At 31.0% G+C, this 25,534-nt stretch overlaps 1 protein-coding gene across 2 annotated transcripts in view; it reads left to right on the forward strand.

The window, feature by feature from the left end:
* The window catches only part of LOC142328224 (uncharacterized), an 890,790-nt gene that overhangs the window by 40,843 nt on the left and 824,413 nt on the right, over nucleotides 1-25,534 (forward strand). The gene's annotated exons all lie outside the window — the stretch shown is intronic.

Consider the following 25,534-nt stretch of genomic DNA (forward strand, 5'->3'; position numbering starts at 1 on the left):
ATTAACCTGTGATTGTAAAAAAAATGTTTTACAATAATTAATAATTCAATAATAACATTAAAAAAAATCAGAAGTTATTAGTGAAATAAAATTTTATGTACTTTTCATTAAAAAAAAAAGAGGAAATGAATTCGGATTCGAACCGATGTACCTTCCCCGTGTATGAGCAAAATATTTTATTATTTAAGATTTTATTAGTTTATAACTCTGGTACCAATGAAAATATGTACCACTTATGACATATAGTTGAAAAACTCTCAATGAGGCCTATTACTGGAGTTCAGAAAAATTCCAAAATCCAAATGTTTTGGATTTAGGGCTTTTTTTGGATACTTTTGGTCAAGTCGATTGCAATCAAAAGGGGAGGTGCACAATTAGATGTTACAACAGTTCTAAATCTAAAATTTTAACATTCTACGCCTAATCGTTTTTGAGTTATGCGAGGTACATACGCACATACGTACGTGCAGACGTCACTCCGAAAAAAGTGAAAATGGATTCAGGGATGGTCAAATGGAAATTTTCGTTGAAATTTGCAAACCGAAATTTATCGCGATCACAATACTTCCTTTACTTCGTACAAGGATGTAAAAATCGAGATTGCATACATAACACTTAATTATTTCAATTGGTCCCAAATTATTTTTATTCGTAACTGGTCTCCGTTTATTGAATTCACTGCTGTAAGAACTCGATTTCGCAGATCTCGTTAAACCCACCGGGTTGATCTAGTGGTTAATTTGTCATCGCAAATCACTAATTTCGAAGTCGAGATTTATAAGTTTCAAAGCCTAGCAAAGGCAAGAATAACTTTTTTACGGATTTGAATACTAGATAGCGGATACCATTTTCTTTAGTGGTTGGGATTCAATTAACCACACATCGCAGGAATGGTCGACCTCAGATTATACACGACTACACTTCATTTACATTCATACATATCTTCCTCATTCATCCTCTGAAGTAATACCTAATACGTTGCGGTAGTTCCGGGGCTAAACGGAAAAAAAGATAATCCTGAAGTAAAAGGTTACATTTATATATTTATTGTCGTTTATATTCTAATGTCGACGTATTACAAAATAGAATTATAAACGTGTGTTCCGGTCTTAAGTAATAAAAAATATTATTGCGTTTGCTATTTAAAAATTAAATTATCTATTTAAAAATTAAAGAGATAAAACATTTTATTTAATAGAACGTAATAATATTAAAAATGCTTATCTTATAAAAACAAAATTTATAAAAAAAAAAATATGAATAATACGCGTGTAATGACACGCTTATAAAAAATTAAAATCTTACAAAAATGTAATAAAATTATAATAATAGGCTCAGTATCGAATCTGTTTAAAATGGTCGTTAATCCTTACATTACCTAAAACTTTTGTCTGAAACAATTTTTTGATATGAGTAACCCTTACGGCAAGGAATGGCCAAAATATTGCTGGAATTATAAGAAGATGGGGCTTGTATGCTAGACATGTATTGAGTAAATTTGAAGTTTTTCTTAACTTTAAGGTGGAAATATTTTTTATACCCTACTTAGCACAGGTAGAGTCTACCTCTCCCGTCCGGCGTGCTGAAAGGGATTTTTTTATTGAACTATTAAATATTTTAAACATTTTATTACAGCTCAGCCTAATTTTGAGAGGAAACAAAAATGAATCCCTGGTTAAAAAATTATTTTCCCGTATTTTAAAATATAACGAGATTCAATCTTTGATGGATTTTAAAATCGTAATGAGAAGATACAGAAAATAATTTTTCACCGTAAAATGATGTCCGAAATCTTATTAAGAAAAAAATTATGTTCTGAAAATGTATTCTAATTTTTAGTAATAGATTTATTATTTTTAAAATTCTTGTAAATGTCAGTTTTTAAAATGAAAATCCTCCATTTTCTGGCATTGTATTATAATATTATCCATTATTTTCCTCCCTATAGAATTCGGTAACCGTTATAATTTGTTGTAACTTATAATGTACTAAACTAAGTTATAAATTATTATTTACGGCCGAATACTGATTGTTTAAACTTCTTTAATAAACCTTTTTAATTTCAGTTTTAAGGATTTTTAACCTTTTTTTTCCTGTTTAGTCTCCGGGAATTACCGTTCAGGTATTACTTCAGAGGATGATATGTATGAAAGTAACTGAAGTGTGTAGTCTTGTACAATCTCAGTTCGATCATTCCTGAGGTGTGTGGTTAATTGAAACCTAACCATCAAAGAACGCCGGTATCCACGATCTAGTATTCAAATCCGTATAAAAGTAACTGCCTCTATTATGACAAGGATTTTTAACCTATTTAATATTAAAAATACGTAAATTAATATTTCTTTGTTTTTCGTAAAAACTTCATTTCAAATTATTATATTAGAATTAAATTTCGTGATGAACGAGCAATAATGTATACATATACTTCCAATTTATATATATATATATATAGAGAGAGAGAGAGAGAGAGCAGAAGTTTATGTTTTACAATTAAATATGGTAAAAATACATAATTACGATACATATATGTTTTAAACTAATTTTTTTTTATATTTCTTTTATTTATAGCCGCATCAACAACTAAAGTAATTAGCGATTTATCATCAATGTAATGTAAATGTACCGGTGGATTTGTAGACTTGAACAAAGTCAGGTCAACTTCTCCTGAGACGTATGAGTAATTGAAACCCAACCATCAAAGAACGCCGGTATCCACGATCTAGTATTCAAATCCGAATAAAAGCAACTACCTTTAATAAAATTTGTACCTGAGAACTTAGACTTCGAAATCAGCTGATTTACGACGAGTTTACCAGTAGACAAACCCAGTGGGTTTAACAAATTAAATTTATTTTTGAAGCAAGATAAAATATTAAAAATTCCACGACCTTTCGTTTACAGCCAGTTATTAAAATCTTGTTAAATTAATGATAACATGAAGTAAAGCTGGATCGTTCTAATAAAACATACGGTATTAAAGGTGAATAGCGTTATTGCATGTATACGCACGTCCGCGTACGAGCCTGTACTAATGACTCGCCTTTACAAGTAAATATAAACACAGATGTAATACTTAAGGTTTTCACATCTTTGTATATTGATTACGACTTCGTTTCTTCACCTATGATTTTAATAGAAATATAGTACTTTACCAGATTTCTTTGTATTAATCTCACTTCATTATTAAAATATGACGATGATGTCTCTCTAGCAAAAAGTCTTTTTTCGACATGTTTTTCTTTTCTTTTTTCTCTTTCCAGTAAATAGAGGTCTATGCCCGTAGAGTATTCGTTTTTTTTTTAGATTGTAAGAAATAAAGTTCACAATTCGGATGAAAAACAAAAACCTGCCTCCCTTCGCCAAGTAGGCCGGCTGATTATAATGATTCTGATTAGTCCACTGGATTTGAAGTAGATTCTAGTTTTATGAAAATTTTATTATTAATTGTAATCTTTTTTTATCTATTTATTCATGCATTATTATTATAAATTTAAATTCTTTCATTAAATAAAAAAATATTAATACCAGGAAATTTTTAACGTAAAGTTTATTGACTGGTTAACATTGTTAAAAATGTGCAGTAAACAGTTTTTTTCATTTTGTCCAATCATCAGTTCTGTTAAAATCAAACCGTTGTAATTTAGGCCAGACAGTCATTGTTCTGCTACATTGTGTTCGTATAAATAAATTAAACAATTATTTCTTTAAACTTTTTTGTTAATTTTTTTTCTTTTATTTTAACGTTATGTACTTTTTTGTTCTTCTAACATTACATAGACATGCAAATTAAGTTAACTTTTAAATATTATCTGAGTAAAAATGTGAGAGAGCGTGTTTAAGGTATTAAAATTACAAGAAGTTGGTGATTGTTTTAATGCATTCAACTGAAAATTAATTGATCTGACAGGTTATAATAAACCTTAAAAGCTATCAGATTAACATATTATATATATTTATAAAACATTCATAATCGTTTACGCACGCGCACTACCGCATTCGCCTTCTTCGTAGTTGAAATTGTTAAAAACTGTTAAAAGCCACCCCCATATTCTTTTTAATTTGTATTTAATTATTGGAAATAGTTTAAATAATTTTAAATCTGTGATACTCGGTTGTATAGATTCGCAATTCTAAAACTGGGACAACTTAATAAATTCGGAATAAATACGGAAGTATCAACTTAATTTACAGCCGACACTGTTTACTTGTAACTTGTAATTGTATACTACTTTCAACCTGTTGCACAAACATGCAGCTGGTATGAACCTAGTTTTAGTGTAGAATTACTGATGGTTAACTTTAATAAATGGTATCTCTTTGTGAGTGCGCGCGCGCGTGTGTTTTGCTTATATGCGTATAATAATTTGTATGATCGTATTAAATGTTTGACTCGCAAAGTGCATAATTATGTATATACACGTGTGAGCATTTAAAACCGACCTTACATTATAAATACAGTTCCGACATGTTACATTTTACGATTTAAATAGAAACATAAATTAAGTTAAGCATTTATTTATTTGCGTTTAACAGAAGTTAATATATTTACAATTGTTACAGAAGATATTCGAAGTAAGTCCCTGCGTAGAGGTGCGATTTTATGCTCGAATGATCATACTGGGAATAACTTTAACGCAAAATGTTGTTGTCAGTAGTCGATTTCTTGTTGAATGTTCGTCTCATTCCATCGATATTGTAAGAAATTCGATACATTAACTCTATCCTTCAAATAGCCTCAAAGAAAAAATCGTAGCTAGACAACGGCTTTGGGCAACGCGGAAGCCACCGTTATCTGCTAACAATTTTTTTCAAAAAGCTTCAAGAATGCGTACTAGCGAATCGGTCCTCTATACAATTACCAGAAACACCCACCACCCGATTTTCTATTGTGAAATGGACGCTCAACATATGGTGGGATATTCATTTATCTAATATCGGTGTACAAATCGTGAATTGTTTTCCAAGTGGCATTAAGAACGTTTTTACTTCCTTGTATGAAGTAAAGGAAGTATTGTGATGGCGAAAAATTTCTTTTTTCAGATTTCAACAGAAATATCCATTTTGACCATCCCTGAATCCATTTTTAGCTAGTTTCGGCATTACGTCTTCTTTCTGTTTCCTGTTTAGCCTCCGGTAATTACCGTTCAGATAATACTTCAGAAGATGATATCTATGAGTGTACATGAAGTGTAGTCTTGTACAGTCTCAAGTTCGACCGTTCCTGAGATGTGGTTAATTGAAACCCAACCACCAAAGAACACCGGTATCCACGATCTAGTATTCAAATCCGTGTAGCGGCATAACGACTGTACATACGTATGTATCTCGCATAACTCAAAAACGATTAGTCGTAGGATGTTGAAATTTTGGATTTAGGATTGTAACGTCTAGATATTCACCAACTGATTGCAAACGACTGGACCAAGGATCTTGGACTTTTTCTTAACAAAATTGATGAGGATTATGGTCTATAATGTCTATTAGAAAAAAATTAATATTTAAGCAATTGGAACAGTATACGAAGGACGGTTGAAATGTAATTCACACTATAACGTAATCGGAAAACCGCATATCGTGACAGGTATTACCATCTCTGTAGTTGCATTCCCGAGCTACTAAAATTTTAAAACTCGACCCATGCCTTTTCATTTTCTGCCAGTCGCCATTTTTATGGAGTCTAGTACGTCTACTACGTAAACGCGTCTAAAATAACCTGCGTATTGATAAGGGAGATGACTTCCTTTTCAATAATGTGACGGGAGGCAAAAGCAGTATGTATCATTATGATCCAGAAGAAAAACAGGAAAGCCTGGAATACCAGCATTATGGTTCGCCACACTAAAAAATGTAAAATACAACCCTCTGCAAAAAAGAAAATTCCCTTAACAAAATTCTTGGATTCCAAATCTTGTACTCGACTGACTATGTGGAAGTTGGGTCCACAGTAAATTTTGTGCAATACGCTAAAAAACTTTAAGACGTGTGTGTAATGATCGAAAATCCACGGAGCCGATAATTCTGCAACATCCGAACTAAGTCATACATAGAGCGTGTAATTACCGAGACTCTGAAGTTTAAATTTGAACCGCACCCTCCATACTCATTAAATTTAGCACCTTGCGATTTTCATTTCTTTCCGCAAATAAAAAGGTATTCATTTCATCACGGATGATGAACTGAAAGGATGGAGTGATGTCATGAATCGAGGAAATACCGCCAACGTTCCTCATTGAAGGAATGAGAAAACTGTTTCATCGTTGGAAAAAATATTTTGGTGTAAATAACCGACTACGGGGAAAAATATGAAACTTTCTTACGGCAAATAAAATGTATCTTTATATCATATTTGTTTCGTTTTACTGTTTCTTTTCATTTGCCTATTATAAATGAACAGTCGCTCATAACTAGCACAGACATTACCTTTCACTCCGCTCTGTAGATACGTAGGTACAAAGGTTAAGGATGTACTATGTTAATAAAAAATAGTAAAAGGGAAAATAAAATCTTAAAGCAAGCAATGACTAGGAAGAAATTAATCATTATCATTCACTAAGGGCTATGCCTTGTCGATTTACCACGTCATTCTCATCTCCGCTTCTCTCTTCAAGTCATTATATGAACCAAGGCCCATCTCTTCTTTAACATTATTGATGATGGTTGCTCTCGGTCTATCTGGGTTTTTTTACCCAAAACCTTGCCCTCAAATATATTCTTCAAGAACCGGTCATGACGTAGTACATATCCTATCAATTTCGCTCTTCTTCTTCTATAACATTTAGCAAGGACCTCTTCTCACTCACCTCTGCTAACACTTGATCATCTTTTTTCCTATCCACCCAGCTTTCTTGTTATTCTTCTCCAAATTCACCTTTCCATTGCTTCTAGTTCTCTTCTTTCTGCTTTCCCAAGAATTTATGTTTACATCCATTAGTTAGAACACTCCAGACATAAGTTTTAGCGAACTGTTTCCTTATTAATATTCACTCATATGATTATCAGTCAGTAAATTAATTTATCCTGGAAAGCTCGTTTTGCCAGCTCTATTCTTCTTTTTACTTCTGTGACACATTTATTATCGTTAGTGACGCTACTTCCCAAATAAAAAACGTCTGTCAATCTTCTCTACAACAGTACCGTCTAATTTAATATTGTATTTAATATCGATTAATAATTTAATATCGAAATTTTTGTCTGCATTTTAATTTTCAGTTTAGGTTTTGTTTAATACTTTAGATACTGTTTCTAATATAATCTACATTCCGCTTGCTGATCCCGCCAGTAATACAATATCATCTGCAAAGCGGATACAATGTATGGATTTTCCATTAATGGAAAATTGATTCCTTTTGTTTTTTCTTTCATTTCTACGATAAATTTTTCAATAAGCAAATTAAACAAAAACTGTGACAGTGGGCAACCTTATCTTATCCCCCTCTTATTTTGGCCACTTTCTTTAAGCCGTTGATTTCAATCTCCATTTTCTGCATTTTATACAGATTCAGAATTTAATAGACAGTAAGTAGTAAATGTTTCGTAATACGATCAATTGAAAGAAAAATTTTATTAATTTTTTTGTAGTTTATATCTGTAAGGATGTAAAACATGGGTACCAATTAATGACGTCATACATTTAGAATAAGATGAAAGAAAATATTGGAGAAAATTAAATGAACAGACAGAATGAAAATTGAAGAATTAATGAGATAAATGAACGGGAATAAAATGGCCGAGGCATTTCATGAGAGAACAAGGATCGATTAAACATTACAAGACCGATCCGTATAAAATGTAATAATGAGAAGGAAAAGGGTGTAGATGATCTCAGTAACTCAAAAAGAGTAACTGAAAATGGTGTAGAAAACAGACAGGAATGGTACAATAGGTGTACTACAGGACAGATTTTTTTTTTTTTTAGGGGCTGCTGCTGTTCACCCTGTTTTATCCCTTGCTAACCTCTTTGTTTCCGCATATTTTTAATTTTCTATAATCCCATCCATCATCCGTTCCTTTTCATTCACCAAACCTTCTTTCGCATCGTAATAGCAGTATTACCTTTTTATTAAATGCCTGTTTACTTCTTGATATTCTTGTTTTAATTTCTACTGTGCAAGTCAGATCGTCAATTATAAAGCTCCCTAAGTACTGAAATTTTCTTCTGCTCTAAAACTCCATTTCCTAACTTAATCCTCTCCTCTTTTCCACCTAATACCATATATTTTGTTTTCTTTTTGTCGATCCTCGTACCCTGACTTTCATTTAAGTCATCGAGCATTTCGTTTAGTTAACTTGGACTCTCTTCCAGTGCCGTCGTCATAAGAAAAAAGTATTCCTTCTATTCTTCTTCCGATCTTTATTCCTCTTTTCCCATTTAGACAGCATTTAATTATTTCTTCCAGATATATTCTAAGCAATGTTGGTGACATGCAGCATCCCTTCCTCACACCTCTTCCAATCCTCTATTCTTATCATTTCGTCTCCTACCCTCACTTTTATTATCTGGTTTATAGTATACAGCTCTTTTACATTATGATGATATCAAAGGTTCTGTTAATGTAGGAAAAATTAAATTGCAAACTTAAATATTCTAAGAAAAAAGTGGGAATACACGATTAAATTATCGTAAAAATCGAACTAAATTGCTGACAGTAATAAAAAATCAAGAATGTTATATTTTTTTAATTTGTAAATAAAAAACGTTTTAGTTTAAACTATTATAACACATTAATAAATGTACATGTTATTTAATAACAACGGTGAAGTTCTCGTACCTATTTGTCTGATGTTCTTGGTTGCGTGTTTGATCGAGTGTAACTTGAAAATGTATTGTTCATGGTGTTTCCTAATGTTATAGTTTGTTACATTATTAACAATTAACTTGTTCAAATTTAATCTAACTCGGCAAACTTTCGCCGTTCGTATCTATAGTGATTAATGGTTAAACATAAACCAGCCAGATGTTCTTTTCTGTTGACTAGTAAATTGTTGTAATTTTTAACAACAAAATGAAGCACTGGTGTTTTTTATTTATGTTCAGTAGTGTTATTACGTTTGGAAAATTTACTGTTTTTTTTTTTTTTTAATTTCTTTTTAGAAGCTGTTATTTGCAAACTGAAGAATGTTTATTTCATTAGAGAAGGTTTGAAGTTATTGATTTTTTTAATTAAATTATTATTTTCGTTTAGAGAATGAATGTTTATTTATTGATTTATTTTTATTTTTTATTCGTACTGCTCTTTTTTTTAAATAGATTTCAAAAAGAAAATAATTTTTGGAATTATTTAAGATTGTTGACGGAATTTTATTTTATTAATATTACAATATTACGCAAGTAGCTACGATAAGTTTTATCATTTTATTTTCTTATCTTTTCTCTTAAAAAGACAACAAACCACTTCACTCCTCACTTTACTTAATAGATCTAAACCAGCCCCGAGATGCTTGTTATTTTTAGAAATATCCGTTTCGTTTTTGAGAGTAGTTAGCTGTAAAAAAAAATAATAACTGTCGGCGATAAAATGTAATATTGTAATATGTTATTCATATAACCCTTGTTTCTCTCTTTAATTATTTGAAATAAAATACTTTCAAATCGCCTCATGACGTTTTTTTCTAAAACGAATATTACGGGGTCTAACGGGCGTTTTGTGATAATTCTTATCGTCAGTATGATTCGAATTTGACTGTAACAATTTGAAACCAAAATAAAATTATATTGATGCGTGGAGAACAGGGGTATGAAACTATTTTATGAATTTAAAGGCGAACGTGAAACGGCAGTTCTCTCGTTTAGGTACGCACAGTTTTAACTAAACAATTACTATAAAGTCGTTACAAATTTGTAAACGTTAAAAACAAATTGCAGCTACATAATTCAGGTCGATCATAAATTATTCAGATCGTATTCGGTGTTAATAAAAATAACAAAGCGTTGTAATTATATACATATTTTACTGTTGATCAGGGCATTTCAGATAATTTTGTTTAAAACATTTATTAACTTCAAAAAAGTTCCGCATGAGCATCTTTTGCGGCGCGTAAAATGTCCAGGTGATATTCAGTTTCACGCCATCCATTACGTAGAGTATCTGAAATTATTCCATTAATTACACCTTCGATTCTTCTTTTTAGTTCATCGATGTTGACAAACTTCGCTGCGTACACCCTAACTTTGCCAGTCTCTCAAAGAAAGAAATCGAGTGGCGAACGTCAGGGAATTGGTGCATCACGGCCGATCTAGCGTCGAGCAAATGTTCATGTAGGTAGTCCTAACATGTAAACACCGGTTTGGTGGTGCACCATCTTATTGTAAGGAAACGTCGGGTTGCTGATGTCCTATTTGTGGTACCGCATACTCCTGTAACACGCCTAGATAGCTAGCGCTAGTAAACGATGGCTCGGCGAAGAAGAACGGTACGATTACTTCATAAGCATCAACACGCACCAAACGTTAATTTTCGGGCTATCACGTTGTGTTTATCGCTACCCAAATCCGACAACTATGACGGTTAACGTGATCGGAAACACGGAAGGTAAATTCGTAAGAGAAGATTACTTTTTCTAGAAACGCATTATCTTCGTTCACTTTATCAAGAATGTCCTAAGCAAAATTGTGACGGCGTGGTTTATAGTCATCCTCAATTTCATACAGCGACTAAATCATGTTTGCATAAAGTTTTAGGCGCTTGTGTAGAACCTATACAATTGTCGATTGCGGTTTTCCCAGTTCTATACTCGCGCGACGATTTACTCAGACTTCTGTGAAAAGTTTCTCTAACTCGATCCACAACTCTCTTGGAGACGGGAAGCCTGCCGACAACCTTTTTATGTACTACGCTTTATCTATTCTTAAACTGTCGATACCAACGTTTAATAGAGTTTTTATTATGAGGATTGCGGCCTTACTCCAAAAGAAAACGTCTACGATTAGTAATCAGAATTGCTTTCATGAAATCCTTGTACGCATGTTCCTTTCTCTTACACGGTAGCCGTTACTCAACTGACGATCCCCCCTGTCGTTACATCGCGCAGGCGTGTTCATTCAAGGTCATCAGTAACTCCCAGTACCTACACTAATATTTGAAAAAAGCAACCCGTGATAAATTACGTTTTTCATTTTTAATTACCTCCTAAAATGCGCTGATTAATTTATGTTTATTCTGTATATCGCAACCAGACTGTACTTCAAAGACAGCAACTTCGACCCTTGATTCTCCTTTTTAATTCATAAAATAGTTTCACATCTACGTCCACTACACGTATCTCATCATTTTTTTATGATAAAAGCTTAATGGGCGTTTTAACATTTTTTTAACGTACTGGTATTCGGTAAATTAATAAATAAAAGTTACTTAAACACGTTAAAATATCATATTTTTTAACGCCGTCGTTATTTTAAATAAATACATTCATAACTATCTATATTTTACTTCAGAAAATTTTCTGTAAACTGGATTTTTTCTTCCATTTTCACCAAATGAAAAGAAAACGGAGAATTACATACAATAGGCGGTTTTATATATAAAATATTTATAAATCTAATGATGTAATTAAATTTTTTCTAAAACTTTTTTTGCACAGTAATACCCTAAGTACACGTCAAATTATATGGCCCTTAATTTACTAGAGAGTGTTTAACATTATTTAATAAATAAATTAATTTAAATCTCGATAAAATTGGTGAAAACAAGAACGGGGATGAAAAAATGGTCAAAGAATAACGGGAATAATCCGTTTTTCTAACTTTTAATAGAAGTCCTTGACTTTATATACTTAACGATTATGAATTTAAATGTCTTATCCTAAGATTAGTAAACCGTATTTTAATTCGTGAAAGATATTAATGCACGTTTAGTTATACGCGTAAAATTAAAAGTACGATCATTGCTTATTAGGAGTTTTCAGAGCATAACAAAAAAGTTAATTGAGTAACCGTAAAGATTACTAGCGCTCTATCTTCTGTTTATAATAGTAATTAAAAACATGTTTTCTTTAAAATGTATCTATTACTTTTTAGCTATTATTAATATTACTATTACCCTGAAATTAATTATTGTTAGTTCTTTACTATATTACTCTCTTTTTTTTAAATTTTAAATAAAATGATTTTTTCAAGTAAAGTAAAAACAGTTTTCATAATGAAAACGATTTACGTTTGCTTATAAACCGTAAATGGTTTTTAAAATTAAATTAAGAATTTATTTTATTTCTGTATAACTGTAAAGTTTGTTTTTAAAAATAAACTTTTCTGTATTATAAATTTTATCCATTATAAACGAGTAATCAACTGGTATATGTGTTATTAGGTTTGATTTTTGATAGAACTCATAGATCGGCTATAACAATTATCTCATATGTGATGTATTTCATTCTTTTTGATTGATATCTTGGCGGCAGGGAATAAGAGGTAACTCAAAAATTTAAAATAGAAGCAACGGTCATTTGAAATATCATATTTAAAGACCTCGATGGGACGAGAAAAATGATGCAATTAAAATTAAATTTTGATCGCCGGATTCAAAATGGCGGCCAACAATGTGTTTGTCTCTTGATAGAATTCAGAACTACGGGTTGTATGCGCTCCTTTATTTTAATAATAATTATAATGTAAGAAATATAATTTGTTTACATCAAAAATTAATTTAAATGTCAGGAAAAGATTTTTGAAACTATATGTTTGGAGTGTCGCTTTATATGTAAGTGAAACTTGGACGATCGGAGTATCTGAGAAGAAAAGATTAGAAGCTTTTAAAATGCTGTGCTATAGGAGAAAGTTAAAAACAGATGGGTGGATAAAGTGACAAATGAAGAGGTATTGCGGCAAATAGATGAAGAAAGAAGCATTTGGAAAAATATAGTTAAAAGAAGAGACAGACTTATAGGCCACATACTAAGGCGTCCTGGAATAGTCGCTTTGATATTGGAAGGACAGGTAGAAGGGAAAAATTGTGTAGGCAGGCCACGTTTGGAATATGTAAAACAAATTGTTAGGGATGTAGTATGTAGAGGGTATACTGAAATGAAACGACTCACACTAGATAGGGAATCTTGGAGAGCTGCATCAAACCAGTCAAATGACTGAAGACAAAAAAAAATTTAATTATCCCTATTCTCTCTTTGGAAATCTTCTCCGATAAAAGAGGCAGACTCAGTATGTCCCAATTTAAAAGTATACGGCCTTCAGGGTTGGTGCGGGGCAGGGGCGGCTCAAATATTTTTAATTGTTATTTACTGAAAACTGTTATATACTCAAATTCTTCAAGACTGTATTAAATGAAGTATTTGAAAAATGTTAATATTTTATTTTTCCAATCTTTAATTACGAAATGACACTTGTGGTCGCCATTTTGGTTTAAATAGTCAGAATTTAATTTTTTTTATACAGTTTTGCTTGTCTCGCAAAGAACATTAAATCAAAGTATCACTTGATCATATGTTCCATTTAACATTTTTTATTTTATAATATATATAGGTGATTCCAAATTTCCGGGAATCTTTCGGGAGATGATTCTGTAGCCAAAAATAAGAAAAAACATGGAAAAGGTTCGTTAGCGTGTTTCAGCTCGTGAACATTTAGCCCAACTTTCTGTTGCTCCCTCTGTGAAATTAAACCGTACTAAAATTCTTGTAGTACAAATGTAGGAGTAAATTTTTTGCTTCCTTATGGTTTTTGATGTAAAAAATTGAATAAAAGTGATCCCAGACCTCTATCTCACTTAGGTTTTAAGAAAAACGGGGTAAAACACGAAAATGTTTTATCGGAAATACACTGTTTCGGAATAAAATAACTTTTACAAAAAGCATTTTTATATCCTCATTTTAACTATTTATATGTAAATTGTTCTGTTTAAAATCGTCACACTTTTCCAGTTCAATTTGTGTGTTTTGTTTCTAATTAATGTTGAAATTCTCAAACTTTTGTTTAATTTTAATAGAAGTTGTTTACATAATATTTTTTAAAATTAAAATATCTACAAAGTTAACTGGAAATTTTTATTTGTTTATAGTTGTAAATTAACAAAATTATTTTATCCCAAACCTAAAAAAGTGTATTTTCCGACAAAACATTTTCATGTTTTACCCCGTTTTTCTTAAAACCTAAGTGAGATAGAGGTCTGGGACCACATTTATTCTGTTTCTTAGATTAAAAACCATTAAGAAGCAACAAATGTACCCCTCGATTTGTAATCCAAGAATTTTAGTACGGCTTAATTTCACAGAGGGAGTAGAAAGCTGGGCTAAATATTTCGCTAGCCGAAACTCGCTAACGAGAACCGTTTTTTGACCTATTTTTTTTCTTATTTTTGGCTAAAGAATCATCTCCCGATAGATTAGCGTGCAATTTGGAATTACCTGTCTATATAAACGTGTATATGAATAGTTAGTTACATTATAATAAAATATTGGTATTAGAAAGTTGTGTTTTAAACGATATCTTCTAATATTTATTTGATAGTTATTTTTCTTGAATTTCATTGATTTTTTCGGTTTGTAAAAGAAAGGTCATGCATTTTCTTATTTTGGTTTTCAAATCTCAGTTCCTTTCTTGTAGACTTTTAAGCCATTGTAGAGTTACAGGAAATAAATAAACAAATACTTATTACTTATAAACGCGCATTTTAATTGTTATTTTCATTATAAAGGTTACTGGCTAATTTTTCACGTATAAAAATTTTACTTTCACGGCTATAACTATCGCGCTGCGCTTTATAGCTAGCTATAAAATAAAAGTATAGCGATCGACCAATATTTTGAGTATCAGGGATTTTGCAAATTTAGATGTTTTAATACTTCCGTAGTTGAAAAAACAAGAAATTTTACAGAAATTTCGGGAATATGTATGTCCGTACTGTACGTCTGTTGGCCTGCATTTTTATTATATCTCCGCCGGATTGGCTCAACATAAAACATTAAAAAATAACTATTCCTATATATTGGTGGCATCCAGTCTTGGACAAATCTAATAAAGTGGGAGGGATAGTTTATTACTATTTTTTGTTTTGACTTTTGTGTAGTAGTCATCGAAAATTTGCATTTACACGATGAAAGTACTTAATTAAATTATTTAAAATTCCAAAGTTTTAAATCGCTAAAGTTTAGCACGGGGAGGATACCCGGCATTATTTCTTAATAGTTTTTTCTCATATCTCGAAAATCTGTCGTCTAAAAAAAAGGTTTGGCGCAAATATTTGACGGCTTTCAAATAAAAACATCAATTTCAAGTAAACCACATTTTTTATTAATTTCAAAATAGCCGGTTAAAACGATTAAAAACAGATGATGTATTGTTAAACAGCTGTTCAAATTAAATAAAACGAGTTAATAATTAATCATATAAAGTGGCCTTACTTTCACTTACCTGTGTAAACATTTAATTGTTAAAATTGGATTTAAACTGAACAAAAAGTTTAATGTTGTGCACGGGCCATTACATTTGCCAATCTTACTTACTCTCCAAGGTTTTTTACCTTGTTGAACAACATTGTATACCATATATGTCTAACGTATAGAAATAAATAATTATTTTAATAAATAAATTTTTAAGCCTTTCGAGAAGAAGATGAATAAATGAGATTCGTACTTAAATATCATTGTTTAAACAAATTTTCAAAATTGAAAATCGAACTGTATCTGGTATTAATGTAAACGACATGGGGACTTTTTTTAAAAAAAAAGTGAAACTTTTAAGGAAAATCGAACATTTTTTTTATTTATTAGAAATTCCGGTTTTTTATATTATATTATACTCGAAATATATTATAATTTTGAAGAAAAAAATGTCATTAAGTCAAGTGTGATCGACTGGGACCGAAAAGCTGTTACTAAAAATTAAATTTTTTTCTTAATTATACTTTTAATACTGCATAATTTTTAAGGGTAAAAGGGTCATCTGATCAAGGAGATCAAATCGGACCCAAATTTTTTAACTTAATATTTAGATTTTTACCCGATTATACTCTAAATATTGCATAATTTAGTCATTAATATTTAAAAACTCTGTGGTTTTTATTTAATATAAAAATCTGCTAAAGGCAAACATGAGAAAGTTATGCAGTGCGTTTTCAGTTTTTTTCTTGAAAAAATGAATTTTGAAGTTACTGTCAAATTTAAAGATGCAACAGATCGACTTTTGGTCAAGATTTTTAAGACGGATAATTGTGATCAGTTACATTATTGATAGATTATATAACTACCATTGGTTTGGCAATATGACAATAGTCTAATCGGGTTATTATCCGATTACAAACTTGAATAACTGACGCTAAAAACACTCAGATACATGAATGTAGCATCTACGAAAAGGGAAACGCAAATGTTTACAGCGGTAGGTACAGCTGTAGGATAGTTACTGATTTCGTCGCTAGGGTAATAGGAGAGAAAATGGCTCTCAACAAACACAGAAGGCTTTTTGTGTGCTGGATTTTCAAATCTGCCAGTCTATTATCATCACTGTGAAATGTAATTTTAGAAGGAAGTTTGGTGAAGATGCACCCAGTGGGCCCAGTATACATAAATGGTATTCTGACTTTAAAGCAAGAGGATGATATATCTGTAAGCGAAAGTCAACCGGTAAATCCACCAATAAGCGAGACAGCTGTGGAACGTGTTGGAGAGTTTCATTCGTACGAAGTTCACAGAAATCCACAACTGGAAGGGTCAGTGTATTCGAGGTATAATTTTTCAACAGGATGGGCAGCACCCCGTCGCCACTTAGATGTCAGACGTGAACTGATTAGGCAACTGTTGTCTCCCCCCCCCCCAAATATGGATTGGATGTGGTGGCCTTGACGATAGTGAACATTTACGTTGGGCTACACGTTTCTCCGACGTTTAATCCTGTGACTTTTTTTCTGTAGAGTTTTGTCAAATAACACGTGATTCGGCCACCTTTATCACCTACCATCCAGTATTTTCGTGTTCGCATCACAGAGGCCATTGCATTAGTGGATTATCCAATGTTACAACGAGTACGGCAGAAATCGGACTAAAGGCTCGATGTTTGTCACGAAAGCTCGCATTGAGCATTTTTGATGTAATGTATTGAATCAGATCTAATAGAAAAACCTTTTGAGTTTACTTTACATTGATGTTAGCGTCTTGTATCTGAGTGTTAATAAATGTGAAATATTCAATTTTATCGGAAAGATAATTTGTAATAACCATATACTGCGTATAAATTGACAACGATAGACGATTCGTAATCTGAATTATTTCTTTTATTTCAACAATAATTTACGTTACGTTTGTGCATTAAAAAAAAATATGTATGTAGATTGTTGTAATACACCGTCCAGTAATATTCTGTAATGTACGAAAATAATCAGTTACATAAGCCACGTATACTTAATATGTTGTTTTTCAATGTTTTGAACTACGTTAGTATCGTTCCAGTCAACGTTATTAGGTAGATTTCATAAGAAAGCTACCTATTGTAATGGGTACCACGATTCGACTTCCGGAAAATTTCGACATAACTTCGCGTTTCATATACCGAACACCCCAAAACCACCGTCAGCTCAAAAGTTTATTTATATATATATATGTACTCGTATATACATACTTGTAGGCACGATAACTGCCTTAATTTTGCTCTAATCACTTTCAAATTGTTCCTTAAAAATAACTCGTCCCAAAATCTCGGTCTAGCGTTAACGGCCAAAATCGGGCTATGGAGGAAGGGCTTTTTCGAAAAAATAAAAAAATATCGCTATAACTTTCTTATTATGTAAAATATCAAATTCGTTTAAAGTTCTTACTATTCTGTGGATAAGGGCCTGAAACTTATCTAAGTAAAGTTTTTTGATATCATCAATTATTTGCCCAGGGGTTGGAAAAAGTGGGGTTTCGAAGACAAATACCTCCCTTAATAGGCAAAGTATTGAATTGGTTTAAAGTGGTCGTTAGTCCTCTAAACATTGCTTAAAACTTTTAACTGAAACAATTTTTGATATGCCCAACCCTAACGGCAGGGGATGACCAAAATGTTGCTGGGATTGTAGTATGAGGCTTGTCATATGCTTAACGTGTGAAACGTTTTCACATGAAACCATTGTCGAATTGAGTAAATTTGAATTTTTTTTAATTTTAAGGTGGAAATCTTTTTTATTGCCTACTTAGCACCGGTGAAATCTATCTCCGACTTGAACGGGATTTTTTTTCCTCTTGTCTAGATCAATAAGAATGATCCAATTTTATAAACAATTAATTTCTTTGTATGTAATTATTTATTATAAATTGTGTGATTTTGCTGTAAACATCTGAATTTTTATATTATTAATTTTCTTATTTGAATAGACTTATTTGAATTTTTAAACGGAAATGTTAAAAAAATTTCCATTTTTATTTCAGAAAGCGTATCACAATTGTAGTATAGTATTTCCTCAACATAGATAGTCATGACCGGTTCTCTATATTGTAATGTAGGAAAATTGTTCGTAACTGATTAATTCTACACGGTTAAATTGTAATTTCAGTATTCTGTGTGAATTGTGAATGATCGGTTATCGGAAAAAAGTATGATTTTTATTAACGTACGTACACATATTTTATGTAAAAATAAAAATTAAATCATAAAAAAGAAATAACTTTTAAGATATTTTTAGATACTTTGTGTTATTACGAGTGTAATAGTAAATACTTTGTTGTTTCGATAAAATTGCATTTATTTCTTATTAAATTATTTTTTATTTTACTAACGTGTACGTTTCAATCTATTCAATTAATGAACAATAAACAACTCCCCCTTCCCGCGGCCCAATGAGATAAGGATATGTATGACATATAAATAAGGTGTAATCTTGTACAGACACAGGCGACCATTCCTGAGATATGTGGTTAATTTAATACAAACTACCAAAGTACGCCGGTATTCACTGTCTAGTACTCATATCCGTATAAAAGCAACAACTTTTACTAGGAATTGAACCTTAATAAATAATTGATGTAATTTCTCAATTCTATTTTGTTTTAATGTGATGTTAAGAATGAGGAAGTGACATTTTATAAAGTGTAAAAGACAATTTTTATTACTTTTACGATAAAAAGGTTTATTATTTTTTTAAATAAACCATTAACAAATTTAATTAAGCCCACCTTGTTTAATTAAATTTAAAATGTAAGTAGTATATTAATTTTAAGTAATTTATTCGTACTTTCTTGTTAAAAAAAAAAGCAGTTTGCTAGAATGAAATTAAATACTTGATATGATAAATAGAAATAGTGAAAGGTAAAATATATACTATTTTTTTTCGCTAACAGCTAAATGCATTTTTTAAAGCTGATTATTAAGTTTAAATAATAGTATGACTTTTTTTTATTACATTAAAAACATGTTTATTTTATATGATAAATAATTTTTTTTAAATGTTTTATGAAGTTTATTTTTCTAATTTTTGCAATCGATAAGTGAAAGATATTTATTTAGTATACGACATTATAACTAGAAATTTTTATGGCTCGGAACGGATAATAAATGTTTCTTACTGTGACCGCTGATAAGGAAATAAACTGAACCCGATTGTGAGAAAAATGACATTTTCTCTTCGAATCAGGAAGATGTGATATACTGAATCCGTGACGGTTAGTATAGTGTAAAACTGACGTAGAGCACAGCGACCCGGCAAGTTATAACCGAGGAATAAACGAATCGACTACACGGTGTTTCACACGAATACACATTAGAACCGTAATATCGTCTGTATAAAATACATTGCAGTACATCTTTATTTCTATTTGACATTTTTAACAAAACAAAATTCTATAACTTGCGAGAATTTTTGTGTCTTTATGATATTTTCGCTGATGTTAGTTTTTTTTTCTTATTAGTTGTTAATTGAGGGACGACCACCCACGGTTCTGTTAATAGTTGTGACTGTAACCGGGTCAACGGCGGATATTACATCGGTTCAAATGTTACCTAACTTAGCCTAATTTAGTTTTTAATTCCTTTTCGTGTTGTAATTTTACTTGAATTGAATATCGTTGTATTTAAGTGATTAAATATTTAATTTTAAAAAAAAATATTAAATAATTATCATTTTGCAAACTAATTAAAGTAATGTCATTAGACTGAATGATATTACTTCAATGGTTCAATGATATAATTAATTAAACTTTTTATTGTTTATGTTTTTTTCCAATTCAATTGATAATTTTTTGTACAGTTTCGACAATGTAAATAAAATTCCTTTTTATTCTACTGCACAAAAACAATTAATTTATACAAATTTTAATTTAAATCTATAATAAGATGATCATCATCAGTAGACATGTACTGTCATCATCATCATCATCATGTGGTTTTCTGCCTTTTGGCAGGTCCCTGGCACCGTTGCTCTCTCCATTTGTGTTTGTCCCGTACTTTTCGTCTCTTCATAACCTTCACTCTCTCTATGTCATTTATTAACTTTAGCCTCTTCCGTCATCTTTTTACACCTTCAATGGAGCCTTCAAGAACTGAATTTATTATTCCTTTACCCTAATTATATGCCCGATCCAGTCTCCTTTGCTCCTGATAGTCGCCATTATTGTTCTATCTTCATTTCTACGTTACTTACTCTATCCACCCATTTTATCTTCTTTCTCTTCCTCCAGACACTCATCTAAAAAGTCTTGATCATATCTTTTTCCTATTTTCCCTGCGTCTATGTTTAAATACCGTACAAAAGTGTATTCCAAACATAGCATTTTACCAATCTCTTCCTCAGGTTTAGATCCATATTATATCACAGAAGATTTTTCTTTCTAAAAAAGGCTTTCTTTGCCATTGCAATTCTCTTCTTTACTCAGTCTTAAGTTTCCTCGAGATAGATATTTATTTACACGTGTCGTAAATAAACATACATATATCCTTATATAATATATATTTACCTTATTTACCTATAAGTGAATTTAAAGAGAAGAAACGATGTTAAAATAATAATAATTAATAAATAAATAGTAATTACGATTCATTATAAAACTGTTAGTTATTTTAAAGGAATAGTTCAATCGTTGATCGGGAAAATTTAATAACGCCTTCTTTTAAATGATTTTATTTTTAAAAAAAAAGGTCTCGGTCCAAAACTAATAATATCTATTTTCTTTATAAATTCTAGTTTAATTGTAACGTAATAATGGTCTCGAAATAAAATTAAGAATGTAAAATAATTTTTGAAGTACATATATTTCTATAATTCATCAAGTAACTTAACCACAAAACTATTGCGCATGAGAAGATTTTATTATCAGTTGTGCGAAATTACGTTTATATCCATTCGAGTGTAAAAGGGAGTTCATTTCCTATATGCTAGTTTGATGAGAAATTTTGCAAAATATAAATACAGACTACCTTAAAAAAGCCCACAACATTTTTTATCATTGTATATTCATAACCAACAAATCCGGAGTGTCAGGTAAGAAAAGAATGAAAAAAAAAGAAAAGCAAGAATACCATTTCATGAAAACGGAGAGAACAGTCTAAACCACCAGAAGAATATCCAAAAACCCAGATTCCCCTACGTTCAGCTTCTGTTAATAATAATATCACCGTATACGATTTTCTCAGCGAGGTGCATTATACCTTCCTCAAATTAGGACCCCCATCAGGCGCGTTCCTGCTAGACGTAACATCACTAGCACCGAAAAAGGCTTCAAAGGATAGATGAAGGAGAATAACGCCGGGAGAAGACACAAAAAAAATTTTGCAACTCTTCCAAGCAATAACCTCGGTGAAATTTTATCATTGAATAAAAAAAAAAGAATTGGAACCCAATTCCAAACTCCGAACTGTTAAAAACACTTAATTTATACCCGCCATTAAAAATAAATAATTACTGCGTAATTAGAAATTTCCGGGATCTGCGATAAATAGGAAGGTAAAATAACCCTCGACACACTTCGGTTCCGTACCGTCTTAGTAATTAAATATTTTATTCATAAATATTTAATTATTCAAATATTTAACTATGCTCAGACATTAATACAGTGAAACCTCTACAAAACGGAAACTTCCTTAAAACGTACATTTTCCCTAATGCCGATACATTTTTATAGAAATTAAACTCTTCAAGACGGAAAACTCCACAATACGGAAACGGAACGAAAACATAGAATTTACTTTTAATTTTACGTATTAATCTTGTCCTGTAACACGGAAAGAAAATAAAAATAAAAAAATTGTACATTCCCACGATTTGGAAATAATAAATCCAGTCGAGATGATTATTATTATAATAATACATTACTGTAACTGTTGTTTATCTAATAATCAACTTTCAGAAGAAGCTAAAGATGTAGACACAAGAAATAACTGCAAGTTTCGAACCAAAAAATATCGGTAATTCCGTTGAAACCGATTTATTTTTCAAAGATGAAAAATGTATTGGAGGTAAACAATCCAAAGAAAGACTTTTTTGGTGTGCGGTTTAGCGGATGGCAGTTGCTTAAACCGTAGGTGGTGATAAGTAAAACTCGGAAGCCTGTTTCATAAATGTTGTTCAGTTACCATTGGAATGGTACGCTAATAAAAAGCCGTAGATGACGTCTAACATAATAGAAAAATGGCTATGTAATTTAAATGATAAAATGGTTAGTGAAAATAGAAATATTTTACTGTTTTTTTGACAATGCGTCGTGTCACTCACATGGAAATTATTCTAACATAAAACTTGTGTCTGTATTCTAAACACAACTAGTGTAACTTAACCGATGGATTAAGGAGTTATTAAATCATAAAACTTCATTATCGGAAACACATTCTGCAGTCCCTAGTTGCCAATGTGGATTCATGTTCATCTGTTCAAGAACTGACGCATAACTGTTCTGGATGCATAAGGTGACTCTCTTCATCGTACAGACAAATTACAGATTATTGTGTTAAAAAAGCGTTTAAAAAAGCTGGTTTCAGCACTGAAACCGATGATGATGATGTTCCCGATAATGTACATCGTGTACATTACGTAGTACAACAATTTTGCGTGAAGTTGAATTTCTGTTGCATAGAAAGCGGTCAAACATCGGTTCATGCTGAAGATTACGTAGGTATTGATAGCGATTTGGTAACCGAAGAAGGATTTCAGACTGTAGATGAAAGTATTTTCTCTGAAACTAGCAAAATTACCAAAGTTCAGAAGAAGGACACGGAGAGGATACAGAAAACAAAATTAACAGTTTCGGAGAAGCATTGGGCATGGTCGCACACCTGGAAGAATTCGTGATTCGTATAAACACCCGATGATTTCTGACAGAATATGTTAACCGCTAGAATAAATTAGTGAAAACTTTGAATATATTGTTGAATATTAAAGTTCCAAGAGTAAGTTATTGAAACAGAAAACTTTACTTAACTATTTAGAAAATGATTTTATTTTATTTTTAGGCTAAGTATATTTCTTCTAATTAAATGTAATTTAAATGAAAAATGATTAACTTGTAAAAATATAAAACACCCTCTTTTAGTAATTGAACAATTTTTGAAAATTAGTGGTTAACATTCTCTATATGCATTTTAATTTCCGGATTATTCCAAATGTTTTTATCCTTGTGTAACTTCATTTTACCTTTGTATAATTCATAACACAGGACCTCACAATAAATTAGCTCATTTTTAAAAACTCTGCAAGATAGAACTTCAAAACGGAATTCTTACTCGGTCCCGTCGGATTCCGTTTTATGGAGGTTTTACTGTATTTTATTGAAGAAAATATGGTTTGGTTTGTTTTTTGCCCTTGTTAGATAATTATAAATGATTTATTTCTTTGAGAATAAAGTAGATGTTTGAGAGTAAATTAAAAAATATTTTTTTAAATTTAAAAAAAAAAATATTTTTATTAATACTACGTAATTAATTTATTTTAAACCAAAATATTTTTTTTATTCTCGTGATTCAGTCGATGCACGTCCGTCCGTTTAAGCAAGTTTTAAATAAAGAAAAATAATAATAAAAACCAGATTTAAAATTTTATGTCCTTTATCCAGTTACAAAAAAAAAGTATTAAAAAAGTAACAAAAGCACGATTCCTTATGTAATCTAAGGTATTATTCAGATAATCACAATTACAATACTGCAGAATTGTTTATGTCGACGTTGCAATACTGTGTCGGCTACAAGATTTGAAATACGTAATCGGTGTAGAAGTGTGCGCAACTAGAATAAATTGTTTACCGTCATATATTTCTTATACATACAAACTACGGTAATATATATTTTTCTTTTAAGTTTATTGATTGGTTGTTGTTATTTTGAAGCGATATTTAAAAAAAAAAATTTGTTTCCATGTAGAAAAATCATTGCGTAACAGTTATAAATTGTTCGTATATTTTCACAGTCATTATATATTTCTATTATGAATATAGAATAATAAGTACAGTTAACTATTTTAAATACGCTGTAATACCATGTGATAATGTTTTACTTACACAAAATTTAAGCCTACATTCTTGTCTACTTTTTTCCTTTAAATTAAAATTTCTAATTTCAACATAAGGAAAAACTAATTTATGTTTCGAATAATTTGTAAGAAACTAAATAAATAGGAAAAGACATTTGTTATAAAAAAGTAAGAACGGTTTAATTTTAATTTATATAGTCATTACACAACAAAAGAGAACAGATTAATAACTTTGCTGTAAAATATTTGTCCCTGTTATTTTTAAAAGCACCTGTGGTACAAGAACCAAATTGAGTTTTTTCCTTTTTCTTTGAGAGTACGATTTGTATTTTACGATATCAGTAATCCGTTGATTAAGTCTTTGAACGGCCACCGGATAGGAACAACTCCTCCAAACTGATTTATGGATGCAACCATCTCGTTAAACTACTGAAAAATAAACCAAGAATTTATCCACAATTCTGAATAATAATTTAATACAAGATGAACTTTAACAAGAATCCAATGGACTTTTAGAAAAAATCTGAACAATACTAGCAGGGAAAAATAAGTATTAAGGAAAGGGGCAGGTGATAATAATAAAGGACAGATTTATTCACATAAAGACCACGAAATAAGACAAACGATCCTATCCAAAGGATCGTATCTTAAGTCTCTTGTCATTGGGGATCTGTTCTATTTACAATCCATCGGAAAATCGCGGTACTTTACTCAGAATGAGCGAGAACATTACTTATTCGTGATATGCTTAGACCGGTTTAAGTAACCGGGGAGCTCGTTGAAACGAGCGATTATAATTATGCATTTTTTCCTCAATATTAGGTAGCAATAGAGGGTTCTTTCTGTAAATTATAGTCGTAATGAAGCGTTGACGGGAAATGAGCGTGCGTTTCCTAGTAAAATATTTACGGCTGGTGCAACATATGTTTCCACGTCACTTTAATATACATCGGAATGATGGGGGTCTGTCATTCCATGCCATTAAAATCTGGATCCAGTATTTTTTAAAAATTGGTTTTCCGTTGTTCGAAAAGCTTCTCGTGTAATCATTTTTATATCGTAAATTTTGTTTTCTTCAATATGTCATTCTAGTCTCTAAGATTATGCAACATATATATATATTTATATATATACTTAATAAAATGTTTATTTCTTTATGTAATATTATA

Source organism: Lycorma delicatula, chromosome 7, assembly GCF_047948215.1.
Source record: "Lycorma delicatula isolate Av1 chromosome 7, ASM4794821v1, whole genome shotgun sequence".
Classification (NCBI taxonomy): domain Eukaryota; kingdom Metazoa; phylum Arthropoda; class Insecta; order Hemiptera; family Fulgoridae; genus Lycorma; species Lycorma delicatula.